Genomic DNA, 13,643 nt, shown 5'->3' with positions numbered 1-13,643 from the left:
TCCTTTTTACTTCGATCGACTTTTTCGATGTTGGTTAAGATCATTTCAGGTGAAAACAGTTCCTTATTTTGCAAACAAGTATATATTGGTTTATCCAAATGATTTGAATAAACACATACCATAACTTTGTCTTTATTGTTTAGGTGATTTGTTGTCTCATCCAGTATATTCTGAATAATCTTATTGATTGTGTCTATAATGTTTGTTGGTCCATATGATTTAGGACTAAATGATATGCAGTACATTGTAGCAGTTGCATCATACTTTTTAACTCTCTTAAGCTCTGATTTTCTAACAATTAAATGTCCATATTCCTTGTGCGAACGTTTAACAGATAAGCGTAAAAACAGAAAAAAAGCGTATTAAGAAATACAATTCTGTAAAGGAAATTAAATTCATATATGCAAATTCTGCATAAGCATTAAAAACTTACCTCTCCTTCCTCACTAGACGAGCATTTGACCCCTGGGAAATCCCGCATTGCTGAGTGTCTGTAAAACAAAGAAGTAAATTGAGATAAATTTTTATAAGTGTAGAAAATCAGAGCCTCTATGTTTTCAGTCTCTTCAATAGTTAGAGAACACAGGAGGAACTAAATTAAGCCTAATTGCAAACGTGTATTTTTTTTCTAATTCATTTAGATCATCATAGCTGATGGATGGTGGAACAATATCCTTCATAAATATGAGGAAAAGTACTGAATGTCGAAATAGATCTGTCAGATTTTTATATGGGCTGAGATTCTTTTATATCTGTGACATGTTGGTGATAAATTTAAACGAAAAACGGACAGCACACAATCCGCTTGTTTTAAAATAATATATTCAAAACAAGTCATATGTATATATAAAAGTTCATTACAGAGTTAATCACCATATGTGTATCTTGAGCTTTAAATAATCACATCGTTTACGTCAAAAGTCCACACTGGCTGGTTCAGTTACTTTATAACCCAATTGACAAGACGAATTCTTCTTCTCTACAATACATTCTGCGATTATAACACTTTAAAGGTCGCTGCTATACATTCGTTATGGCTAAACTTACAAATACATAAAATAGATCTATCTCACTATCTGGCTAGGTGGTTAGGGTGCTCGACTCGCAATCTGCGGGTCACGGGTTCGAATCCCGGTCACACCAAACATGCTCGCCCTTTCAGCCGTGGGGGCGTTATAATGTGACGGTCAATCCACTATTCGTTGGTAAAAGAGTAGCCCTAGAGTTGGCGGTGGGTGGTGATGACTAGCTGCCTTCCCTCTAGTCTTACACTGCTAAATTAGGGACGGCTAGCACAGATAGCCCTCGTGTAGCTTTGCGCGAAATTCAAAAACAAACAAACAAACAATCTCACTATATCTTTAAACCACCAACTTTCACTCAACTTGTACTAACTTGGTTACCTAACTTAAATACAGGAGGTTCGAGTAATATGACGACAATTCATAAAAATTGAGCTACACAGCAAATGATTCGTAAACAGTTACATATACAAACTTGCCATAAATATTGCTTCTAAATACGATTTACTTTAACGCTCACACAATATAAACTAAATAATAACCTCGTATTAAACTTAAAATGAACAGTCGTGTATATCTAACAAGATCTGTAATATTACTTGTTTCATTTAGTTCAGAAATATATTCAAAACATACTTACATGAGATGAATTAGTCTATGATTATCAGTAGTAGAACTATAAGATACAGTAATTGCATGAATGCTGAATTCAAAGTTAATGTAAATCGATTCGATTGCCATTCATATATGGATGAGCGACCCAGATTTGATTCTGTATTGCAAAATAGACTTGGCCAACTCAGAACCGACCTTTGTTCATTAGTCACATGAATGTCAATGACCCATTCTCTTGCTATGCAGCATTTCATCTGATATATAGCAACACAAGTTTTAGTTGTCACTGTAACATTGTTTCATATCTGTTAATTATATTTTCCGAGTCTGTGGAAAATATAACATGAGACAATTAAACTGAACTTTTGACTGATTATTCACTGTTGTTTATAAACTGTATAAAATCTTACATACTCAGCTAGAATGAACATCATTTGCATGAAAGGTAATCCAATAAAATTCTGAACTATGATGCTTCTAGTACGTGAAGTTTGGTTAAGTATGTATGATAGCCCATTGGGCCATGACGAAACGCAAGTTTTATATAAGAACTCTGAATTATATAATTGTTTCAAAATATTTGAAATAATCACTTGATTTATAATTAAATGTCTTTTTTACAGTTATGTTCATTTGTGCATTTAGAAAACTAATAAGATTAAATGAAGTTTTGGAAGATATGGAAATAGAAGTTCTGGTTTGTAGAAATGAAAGCATTACTTGGTTTAGGCAAGCACAAGGTCAAATATTTTAATCTTGTCATCAGAAATATGTGACCACCTCCAAACAAATAGTTGTCTTGACATCAGTGCCCACACCATTTGATTGAGTGACCATTTGACGACCTTTGTATTTCCTAACAAACAGTGGCCTTGATGTCAGACAAAGGTTTAATCCGAAGTTTTATTAGTAGAACATAAAGTGTTGCTATTTTAAATAATAGCAAAGTTAAACAGTAAGTTGTTCATTTATTATATTTAGTTGTCGCAAAACGAATTCATACATATAGAGTTAAATACGTGCCCTTTTTAGTATATAAAGTAAATTATTGGTTATAATAACTTTATCATTCAAATAATGGATGATAGAACTGATATATGGTATAATAGTTATCTCATTGACTTGTGAAAGTGAAACAGCAGGTGTGTTAAAATTCTATGGAACATTGCCTAAAGTAATACTATCCTTAATAATGATAACATCTTCGGCCCATAGAAACACTGTAAAATGTATGTAAGTGAATGACATATTTTGTCAACAACAATATCAATCATAGTTATATGGATAGCATAAAGACAAACTAGTGAAGCATGATATCTAGATAAGCACCCTTTTCAGAGTAAAAAAATGTTTAAGTATAGAAACTAAAACTATAATCAGCATGTTGAAACAAAGTCAGTTGTCTTGTTCAGTATCAATAAAAAACGTTACTTATGATAAAACTTTTCAGTAGTAAGTTAAATGTGTCAGTTACACTATCGTCCTATAAAAACACAAGTAAATGAAAAATATGATGAAACGTTGAAATCTGCATGCTGTCCTTTGGATGTATATTAACACCTTTGTAAAGCATGTGCAATTAAATGTAAGTTAAAATCTGTTAAACACTATACACCTTTGTAAGACCATCCGCCTATAGAGCTTTAGTAACACAGTCTGTTTAGTAGCATCATCTACCTATGGTAACACAATCCTTAGTAACATCGCCCTCCTGTGTTAAATATATATATAATACAAATAAATATATACATTAAAATAAACACACAAGTTAAGCTCTGTATGCAGCCCTGTATTTAAAGCATTACTTGCAAAACAAAACTGTACATACATGATTTAGAAATTAGACTAAATTATTAGTTTAAGACTTTGTAACTATAATGTCATGTTGATCTACATCATACCAATATGCCCTCTGGTTCCACTTTGTGGAACAAGCAAGACGTCTTCTGTACAATTTTTGTCTGTCATGGCGGCCTACCAACATGCCTTTTGGTTCCACTTTGTGGAATTATGATGTCATTGTCTCTACCTCCTCTCCTATTGTGCACCCTCTGGTGACACTTTGTTGAACTATGACATCATTGTCTCTACTCCCTCCCACCTGAGGTCGACATTCTTGTGGCGCCCTCTGGTAATGTGGCTGGTAACAATCGAGATAACTACTCTGGAATGGTGCATGGACTGGATTTTGTAACTGCATGAGTTTTATGCACACATCCACATGCACTGCATTTTGGCTAGTATTTATATCTATATATACATACATACAGGCGTTATAGTTTTTAAGTTGTAAAGCCATATCTATAAAGACCCATATGAATTTTTCAAGTTGTATACATGCATGCTTACATATTCAATGCCAATATAAGACAATGTGTCATAATATAATAGGATATGTATACAAATAAGTATTTCTGGTATTTCTTATAGTTATCATATTATCTCTCCATTGGCCATTGGAAAGCTGGTCATGATTTTGATGTTGCTGGACAGATTTCCTCTTAGAGTGTCATTTTGCAATTTATACAAGGGCAACTTGAATGTGCTTACAGTAGACTATACAACCTGTTAACCAGAAGCCATAGCATTGCTGAAGATAGAGACAGAAAAAGTTGTGGAAGCTCTTCTGGAACTGTTCTGCAGAGTAGGCTTTCCAAAAGAAGTCTTGAGTGGCAGACAGACCCCGTTTACCTCAGAAGTGATGGAAGAGGTGTGCAGACTCATCAGCACTAAGCAACTCTTTACCACCTTGCACAACCCCAGATGTAATAGACTTTGTGAGAGAGTCAATAGAGTCTTAAAGAGCATGCTGAAGAAGATTTGCCATGAAAGATCAAATTAGGACAGATACCTGCAGGCTTTCTGAGAAGTCTCTCAAGCGAATGCAGGATTTTCACCCTTCCTGTTACTGTATGGAAGAGCACTACGAGGTCCAATGCAAATAATGAAAGAACTGTGGACAGGAAAAGAAGAGTCAGAAGTGTGGAACACATACTAATATGTGTTAGACCTCAGAAACAAAATGGAGGAGACCTGTCAACTCAATCAAGAAAGTTTGTATGCAGCACAAAGCAGTCAGAAGCACCTATATAACAAGAAGTTCAAGGATCAACATTTTGAGGTCAAACAGAAGTCTTAGTTCTGCTACCCACAGCCAACATCAAACTCACCCTGAAGCAGAAAGAACCTTTTGAAGTACAGGAAATGGTCAACAGAATGAACTGTATGGAGAAAGTGGATGGGAAGGCCAAGATCTACCATGCCAATCTGTTGAAGAGGTACTTTGAGAAGGAATAAGACCTAATGGGTGCAGCTATTGAAGCACAAACGGATATTGCAGGTGTGGCTGTCATAGATGCAGAAGACATTGACTTTGTCATATAAAATGAAGACCTGTTAGACCAAAGACCACTTGTGGAGATGGGATGTACAAGACATCAACATCAGTGAAGAACTGACTGGCAAGCAGAAGAAAGAGCTACATGACCAATTGTACCAGTACACAGATGTCTTCACGGATAGACCAGACAAGACTGGTCTTGTGCAACCCAGGATTGAGACTGTGACCTGGGATCCAGTCAAGGTAAAGCCCTACCAGATGTCCTATGTGATGAGATATCTGATCAAACAAGAAGTCGAGAAAATGTTAGAAGCTGAAATAATTTAGCCTTTAAATTCAGCCTATTGTTCACCAGTGGTAATTGTGAAAAAGAAGGACAGCTCAAACTACTTCTGCATAGATTTCCAGAAGCTGAACCTCATGAGGAAGTTTGACTCCAGAGGCTATCATGACGGAACTAGATGGGGCGAAGTTCCATACAAAGATCGACCTCAGTAAAGGTTATTTGCAGACCCCAATGGAGACAGAATCGAAAAAGAAGACAGCCTTTGTAACACCAGATGGACGCTACCAGTTGAAGAGTATGTTGTTTGGGTTAGTGGACTCTGTAGCAACATTCAACCACATTATGAGGAAGATGTTGCAAAAACCACCAACATTGAGCATTATGTGAATGACATTTTTATCCACACAGCATGATGGGAAACCCACCTGAGGAAGCTCAGAGAGCTGTTCAGACGAGTGAGGGCAGCAGGCCTGACCATCAGACCATCTAAGTGCTGTATTGGATTTTGTTGGACACAAGGTTGGCAACCAACAGATAGCAATGGAAGAGGAGAGGCTAACCTACATACAAGATGTGCCAGGTCTGACAACCAAACAGTAAGTCAGATCCTTCCTGTAGTTAGTGGGATCCTATAGGAAGTTCATTCCAAACTATCCTGAAGTCACTGCACCACTGACTGACCTGACCAAGAAAAGCCAACTCAACAAGGTGAAGTGAAAACAACCACAGCAGATGGCATTCCAGAAGTTGATGAACACGTTAGGAAGTTCACCAATCCTTAGAATGCCAGACATCAACAAAACATTTATCATTTTGGCCAATGCATCAGACATTGGAATTGAAGCAGTACTTCTGTAAGAACATGAAGACGGACTGTTTCCAGTGCTGTACATCAGTAAAAAGCTGTTGAATATTGAGAAGAACTACTCTGTGATTGAACAAGAGTGAATAGCCATCATATTTGCCATCCAAAACTACCTCTATGTGAAGGAGTTCATCATACAGACAGATCATCAGCCCCTTGCGTACATCCGAGGTGCAAAATCGACTGTGCAAGGGTTATGAGGTGAGTGTTGTACCTCCAGAACTACCAGTTCCACATTGAAGTCATCAAAGAGGCTGCAAATGTTGGCATAGACTGTATGAGTAGACTTAGTGCATGAACTGAAAACAGTCTTTGTATATAATGTAGAAATATTGTTTATATTTTTTCTTGAAAATGAGCTTATTGTTAAATATACATGACTGTTTCATTTTAAATTTAATTTTAGCATTATGATTTAGATAATTTATATAGCACGAGTATTAAAGTTAAGTTATTTTTAGAAGCTATAGTTATGCCAAGTTTCTTTACGTAACTGTTTAAAAATTATCTATTGTGAGGTTCACTTGTTGTGAATTGATGTCATATTAGTTAAACCTTCTGTATTTTTTCGTTACTTTAATTGAGTATTGTTTTATCATAATAATAGTGTATGGAACGTTCTAGATTGCTGTTGGGTGTGTAGGTATATTTATATATGCGTCAAGACAGAGTTAGATAGATAGAACTCGACTGTGTGATTGTGAGTTTAGCTGTAAAGAGCACATAGTGGGTTTTTTTAAGTGAAATTATCGCATATTGTATTGTAACAACAGTGAAGAAAAGAATTTGAGGACTTTTGACGATTATTAAAGTTCTGAATACAACTGTAGTAATCATCAGTGAGACAAACATTTGTATATATGTTTGACTTGTTTTAATATATTATTTTAAAACAACTGGACTGTGTGCTGTTTGTTTATTGTTGAAATTTATCGCCAATAAATCACAGACACTTACTACAAAGAGTCCGGCCCATACATACGTAAGGACCTAACATCTGGAAACAGCTTTAAAATGATAGAATTCTCAACAAATGAACCAAACTGACAATCTCTACAACAATAGATCTCACGACTTTCTGTATCAACATAGCTGATTTCCAGCATGAAGAAAAGGCCTAACCTTCTGGTTTACTTCTGTAACCAATCCAAGCATGGTAGGAATTTAGGTTAAAAGAGGAATGAAATAGGATCAGAGGCGGTCAGAAACTTCCACTTCTCTTCAATCCACTTCATAAATATAACTAATTAGCCAAGGCTTTTAAGAATTAAATGCTTACGTGAGTGAAAGTTTGCACGGTGAATTTTCCTAATGATGAATTCACAAAGAGTGGGAAGAGCTGAGAGGAGACGCGGAAAAGAAATGAAAGAAGGAGACCTTCGCTGAATTGATTGATAGCTTCGGAAATTTTCTTTCAGCCGGACCCGTGCGTTGGTTGACCACGTGGCAAAGGAATTCGTGACGTCAGGCATCGGAGAGCTGAGCGGTGTAGAGCAGAGCAGGGGGATGCAGATTTAGTGCGTCCGTTCTTGTCTAAATTACTGAAAGTGAGATGATTTAAGAAAAGTTGGTTAGATTTTAAGGATTAGAATTTTAACATTAACAGTGAGCTTTAAGATAAGATTGTAGAATTCATGAATCACCTGAACAGACAACATTCAACAATACAATCCCCAACAGAAATAGAAAAATATAACAAACTCCCAAGACACATAGCCCATATAATACTGTTACGTCTCTGTTTGTTTGTTTGTTAATTTTCCATATAATTTATTTCCAATGAAATTTCAGCGCCACAAGTCCTTTCTTAAATAAAACTAGTTTATTCCCTCTCAATACAACTTTGTAATACACTTAATTTCCACAGTCACTTTAACTTCAACGCACGCTATAATTCACAACGATTCACGCACTTTACTACGCGCTTGACTCAATTGTCCGTCTCTGTCTGTCTGCAATTATCTCTCCCGTCGCTTTATTTGCCGGCTTATATACTATAAGAGCGCATGTCCAGCAAACGATAGTACGTTCAACAGGTTCCTCGATCTTTCTAGAACTCCAGCACATGTTCCCAGCGTCGCGCGACTTCCGCTGTCGTAACAATATCAAGGTAGTTTAAAGAAAACTCAGGTGTATGGGTAAATCCGTTGAATACTGATCAAACCACCCCAACAGTGTAAAGATGGTATTCATAGACAGCTTACTTTGTAGGATGAACAAAATTTGTAATACAGAAGATGCTAAGAAAACACATCACTATGAACATCCTTGACAGTGGGTATCCCGATCACTTGATACAAAAGGAAATGAAGAGAAACATCACGAACAAGTAGATAGAACATTATTAACTCTTAGTCATATTCTCCTATGTCAACGGTTTCTCTGAAAACATACAGAGGATGTGCAAACAGCATAAAGACACAACAGTCTTCAAAAGCCGCAAAACAATATGATTACAATTAGTGCACAAAAAATCATCCAAAGTCAAAATGAAGAAGAAAAACAACATTATCCACGTCCCTTGTGGATGTGTATTCTAATACGTTAGAGAAACATAAAGAGCAGCAAAAGTCAAGATTGAAGACCTCATTTATATAAAAGACTATAATAATAACACCGATCTATCTGCAGTAGCTCATCACGTGAAAGAAGAATGTTTTTGTTTTGTTTATAACTACACTCCAAACGGACGATAGGCGAAAACTAACAAATTAAGCCATTGTGTTTGTCATGGAAAATAATAGTTAAGATGGTTTCCTGTCGCTTTTCTTAGTAGTTGGAGTTTATTATATGCCATACAAATGTTAAAAGACAAAAAATTAACATCTAGTTGCGGCATCGGAACGCGACCACTAACCATAAGATTCAAAGACCGGCACACGCTAACTACTAAGTCACACTTGGCCTCAGTTTGTTTATTTGTCACAGTGGACTATCTGCTATTTCTACTATGTGGAAGTGAATCCCAGATTTTTCCGTTTTAAGTCTTAAGACTCCTCGGGAACACCTGGCTTCAGCAAAAAATACAATAAAGTGGAATATTAATAATAAAATAGTGGGATAAGCCACATACACACACACAAAGTCTCCTATTTCCACTTAACAGATAAAATATTCAGTCAACTTACCAAAACCTGGATATTCCTTTTCAACTTAATCAAATAGTTAGTTGATTGAAATTTCAACGGAGCGAAAGCCTGGACGAGTTGATACCACATCTCTCTTTCTAAAAATGAAACCTAGACTTAAATCACTATGATACGGAATTCCCGAACCGCAAAGTGGAAAAAAAATGGAGATCTCATCTCGCGCGTTGGAAATAATAACACAATGATGACGCATATCTTTGGAGTTACTACGCGACAGTGTGTGACACCTACCATTCCCATATGTGAATATTTCAGGTTAGTATTACCATTATTAGTATTGTTACGTATCTGGTCGTTTGATAATTTCCCGTAAAAATTCTTACCGAGAAACTTCAGCGATACAAGTCTTTTTTTAGTTTATTCTTTCTCAATTCAACTTTGCAATACACTTAATTTCCGCAGTCATACTAACTTAAACACACGCTATAATTCACAACGAACGATTCACACACTTTACCGTGCTTGACTCAATTGTCGGTCTCTATCCCTGCCTGTCTGCAATTCTATTGTTTGGCGCACTTATATACAAGAATACCGCACATCTAGTAAACACTCGAGCATTCACGAACCTTCGAGAATATCATGACGTGTTACTAGCGTCACATGATTTCCGCTGTCGTAACAGTATATATTAAAGACTGTTCAGTTATGGAAGCAAAACAAGTTGTTATTTATGTATTTTTTTATTTCTGTATATTCATTAATATAGAAGTATATAGCTTTCCTTACTCATAAACATACTTGATTAAGCTGTGCGAGTAATTTGTATATTCATGTATTACTATTAGGCATCTATAAGCCTAACTCAATTTTGGTGCGTTAATATTTTCATTTCAATAATTCGTATATTTATGTGTATTTATTAATATCTCTTACCTGACTAATGATTTGTATTTTATAATGTTGAGTATGTCTTTGAAACATTCAATTATTTATCTAATATTATAATTTATGTGAAAGTTTGTTTCATGTGTCTGTGTGTGGTATATTTTCCTTGCACAATGCAATTTGTTAGTCTCAGAAAAAATACCCAATTATGTTTGATTTAATGGTCTTTCTCAATGTAGATCGCCTGGAATAAATAATTAAGTGATAACCATCAAGTAATAATAAACAATTAAATAATAAGTAACAATAGTAATGGCATTTTTACGTCAAAAACATGATAGTATAACTTTTTGCTTCAGTATGGCTCAGTATTTTTATAACTTTAAATATAAGTGTTTATTTTGCCCCAGATTAACTTCACCAAGGACACTTCAAAAAGACATTTATGAATTTTTTTCGTAATCCAGGAGATGAAACTAATTTCACCATGCTGTAAATAAGGCTCTGTGAAATTTAAGGGTGACCCTGAACAATCTGACTATTCGTTTGCCAATTCAAAGTCTTGCCAATTATGCCACTCCAATGAAAAATAATCTAATTAACATATCAGCTCCTGTACCTTCACTACAATAGATACATATTTTATGTAACTAAACTGAATGTTATTTTATCTACTCTGAAAATAAAATAGGAAGATAAAATAAAGAAGCTCGTAATACAATTGTATCATCTATGACTGTCGATGCATTTGTGTATGTAAATTACTACCTGAAAATAATAAATGTTGTTGAAACTATATTAATTCTTGAAAAAATGTGTCACGAATGGAGGAATTCCTTTCATGAAAGCTTTAAGGAAAAAGCTGTAAAATGTTTAAATTATTTTGAGGTATATCTTAATAATGACAATAGTTTTGGGTCTGACGTAATAGGTGACATAGAAACATTACACCCTTTCTCCTTTTTTACTCAAATAAGTATTTACCGTAGTTAAGGTTTACCTTTAAACACATCAGTTGTAGATTGGAAATAATTACCCTCCACATTAGAATATATTTTATAATTAGCCAGTAGCTGATGTTTTGACTACTTAATTGTTTTTAAAAACCTGCTTCATTGGAGTGATATGATTGGCAGCTTGATATTAGAGACTAAAAATCAGGCAATCAAGTTGTTTGAATGTAAACATTAATTTTGCTTGCAATTAGTAATACTTTTTGTGTGTAATATTTCATGTGTGGCTATTTAGAAAATGGTATTTGTGGATAGTTAGAACAACCAAAGTATTAAATAACTATTCTATTCCCTTTTTCATTATGACTTTGTCAGTTTTTCATGTATTATGTTGTGGATTCACAACAAATCAGCTGGTGTAACGAATTTGTTGTTATTTATTTTATTTATACGTTTTAATATACACACAATTTGTGGACGGTGATTGTGACAGAATGGATATGATTTGGCTGTCAATTAATGTTGAAAACTCTACTGGCAGGGAAACTCAAATATTAGAACAGTACAAGCTTGTGCCGTACAGTCATCTGGAGGAATTAGAATATTTGTTGTTAATGTGTTATTGTTTTTTTACAAAAAAAGCAAGTTAGTTACTTGCCTTTTTATATTTATTTTACCTTTTTCATTTGACACTCTAATATCATTTGAATTATTTTTTATTTTTATGCACGTGTTCATAAGCATTCATAGTAGCACTCACTGTTAATCAAGTACATATAGGTTTGTGAAAAAAAAATTGAACTCTTAAAAAGTGTCACTGCATTTTTGTCAAAAAGCTGTCTTAAACGGAATATAGACAGTATAAACGCACTATATTCTAGATTATTTTTTTGTAAGAAGTATGTGGCTATGTATGGATATCCTCACATTTCGGAAACGTGTATTGATGTTTTGGGCAGACAGTTCAAATAAATAGTTACAATAACGTATTTTATGAATAGAGTATGTCACATTTCGTCAAAAATGTTTGTTTTCTATAATTGTTTGTTTTATTTACAAGTAAATTATTTGTAAGTTGGTGAGAGGTCTTTTGGTTAAAAGGATCCAAATGGTTAACTCTACTTAAAACAAGGACTTTGGTGGTTATAAATACTTATAAAACAATAAAATGCATCATTGTTTATAATGTTATTTAACTGATCGTTAATTATGTTTTAATTGACAAATAAATAATGTACCTTAGATATCCTTATTAAAATGTGGAAGTCTAGGTTATAATATTATTAGCAAAGTATTATTATTATTCAATACGACTAATATGTGTATATTATAAAGCTGTTTGTAATACATTAGGAGATAATACAGTTATGGTTAAATGAAGTGATCTTTGAGTGAAAAAAGGACAATTAATGTTATTCTCTTGCGTTTATACTTTGAACAAATAATTGCTTATTGGGGGAAACGGTAGTGGGCACGGTCCGCCTCCGGCAGTGGAATGCGAGTGTGCCGTGTACAGTGTATGGCTTGCAAAAATTCAGCGCGCATTTTGAGCAGCTGCAGTCAGTGGGTTAAAAACATTTGTTGCAGAACACAAATGATAATGGAATGTATCTATTATCGTTTCTGGAAGATTCAGATACTTACCTACTAAACGATACAATACCATAGTGATATACTAGACCTGTGTATGTGTTCACCAACATTAATACACAACTTTCTAACATTCTACGTAGAAGAAGATTCAGACAGCGACCACTTACCGATATGGAGTGTATTCGATCTCTCACCACATCAAAATCAAACAAAACACACAGAAACATTTAAGTACAAAAAGGCAGATTGGAAGAAATACTAACAGAGCTTCCCCAACATGAACCCATCAAAACAGCCACTAGCAGTCTGGATATAGACAAATACTATTTAGTCATCTCAGAGAGCCTCATAAAAACGGCTGACAGATGTATACCAAAAGTATCAATAAACAATACCCAAACCAAATGGCAATCTAACACTGACATAATCAACAAAATAAAGGAACGAAGAAGATTAAGAAGAGAATATATGACAACCGATGACCCACAAATAAGTACGCTCAGAAACAAAATTAGAAACGCCATTAAGCTACTAAAATCACAAAAGTGGAACACCTTCTGTATACAAACTTAAAAACATATCCCATATAAAAAGCTTCAAAGTCAAAGAAAACTATCACCACCTACCCTACACTTCATAATAATAAACCACTATACACGAATAAACAGAAAGCACACGCGTTTAAAGAACAACTTCAAAAAAAATTTCAAAACACCAGACGACTCAAACATAGACAACCACTTGATTAATATAGTAAATAACTATATCACAACCTATCATAGTATATATACGCACCACACTTCACTAAGGACATTCAACACGATAACATAACAACAGAAGCAGAACACGACTACACAATAAAACAACTTACCAGACCCATCACAGTAACAGAAGTGCAAGAAAACACAAAACTTTTGTAAAACAAAGCACTAGCACAAGACAAAATTCAAAACATATTACTCAAGAAAGGCCCTCTGAGATTTTTAGAACAT

The sequence above is a fragment of the Limulus polyphemus genome, unplaced genomic scaffold (assembly GCF_000517525.1).
Source record: "Limulus polyphemus unplaced genomic scaffold, Limulus_polyphemus-2.1.2 Scaffold2848, whole genome shotgun sequence".
NCBI classification, from domain to species: Eukaryota; Metazoa; Arthropoda; class Merostomata; order Xiphosura; family Limulidae; genus Limulus; species Limulus polyphemus.
This window is presented reverse-complemented; position numbering follows the sequence as displayed.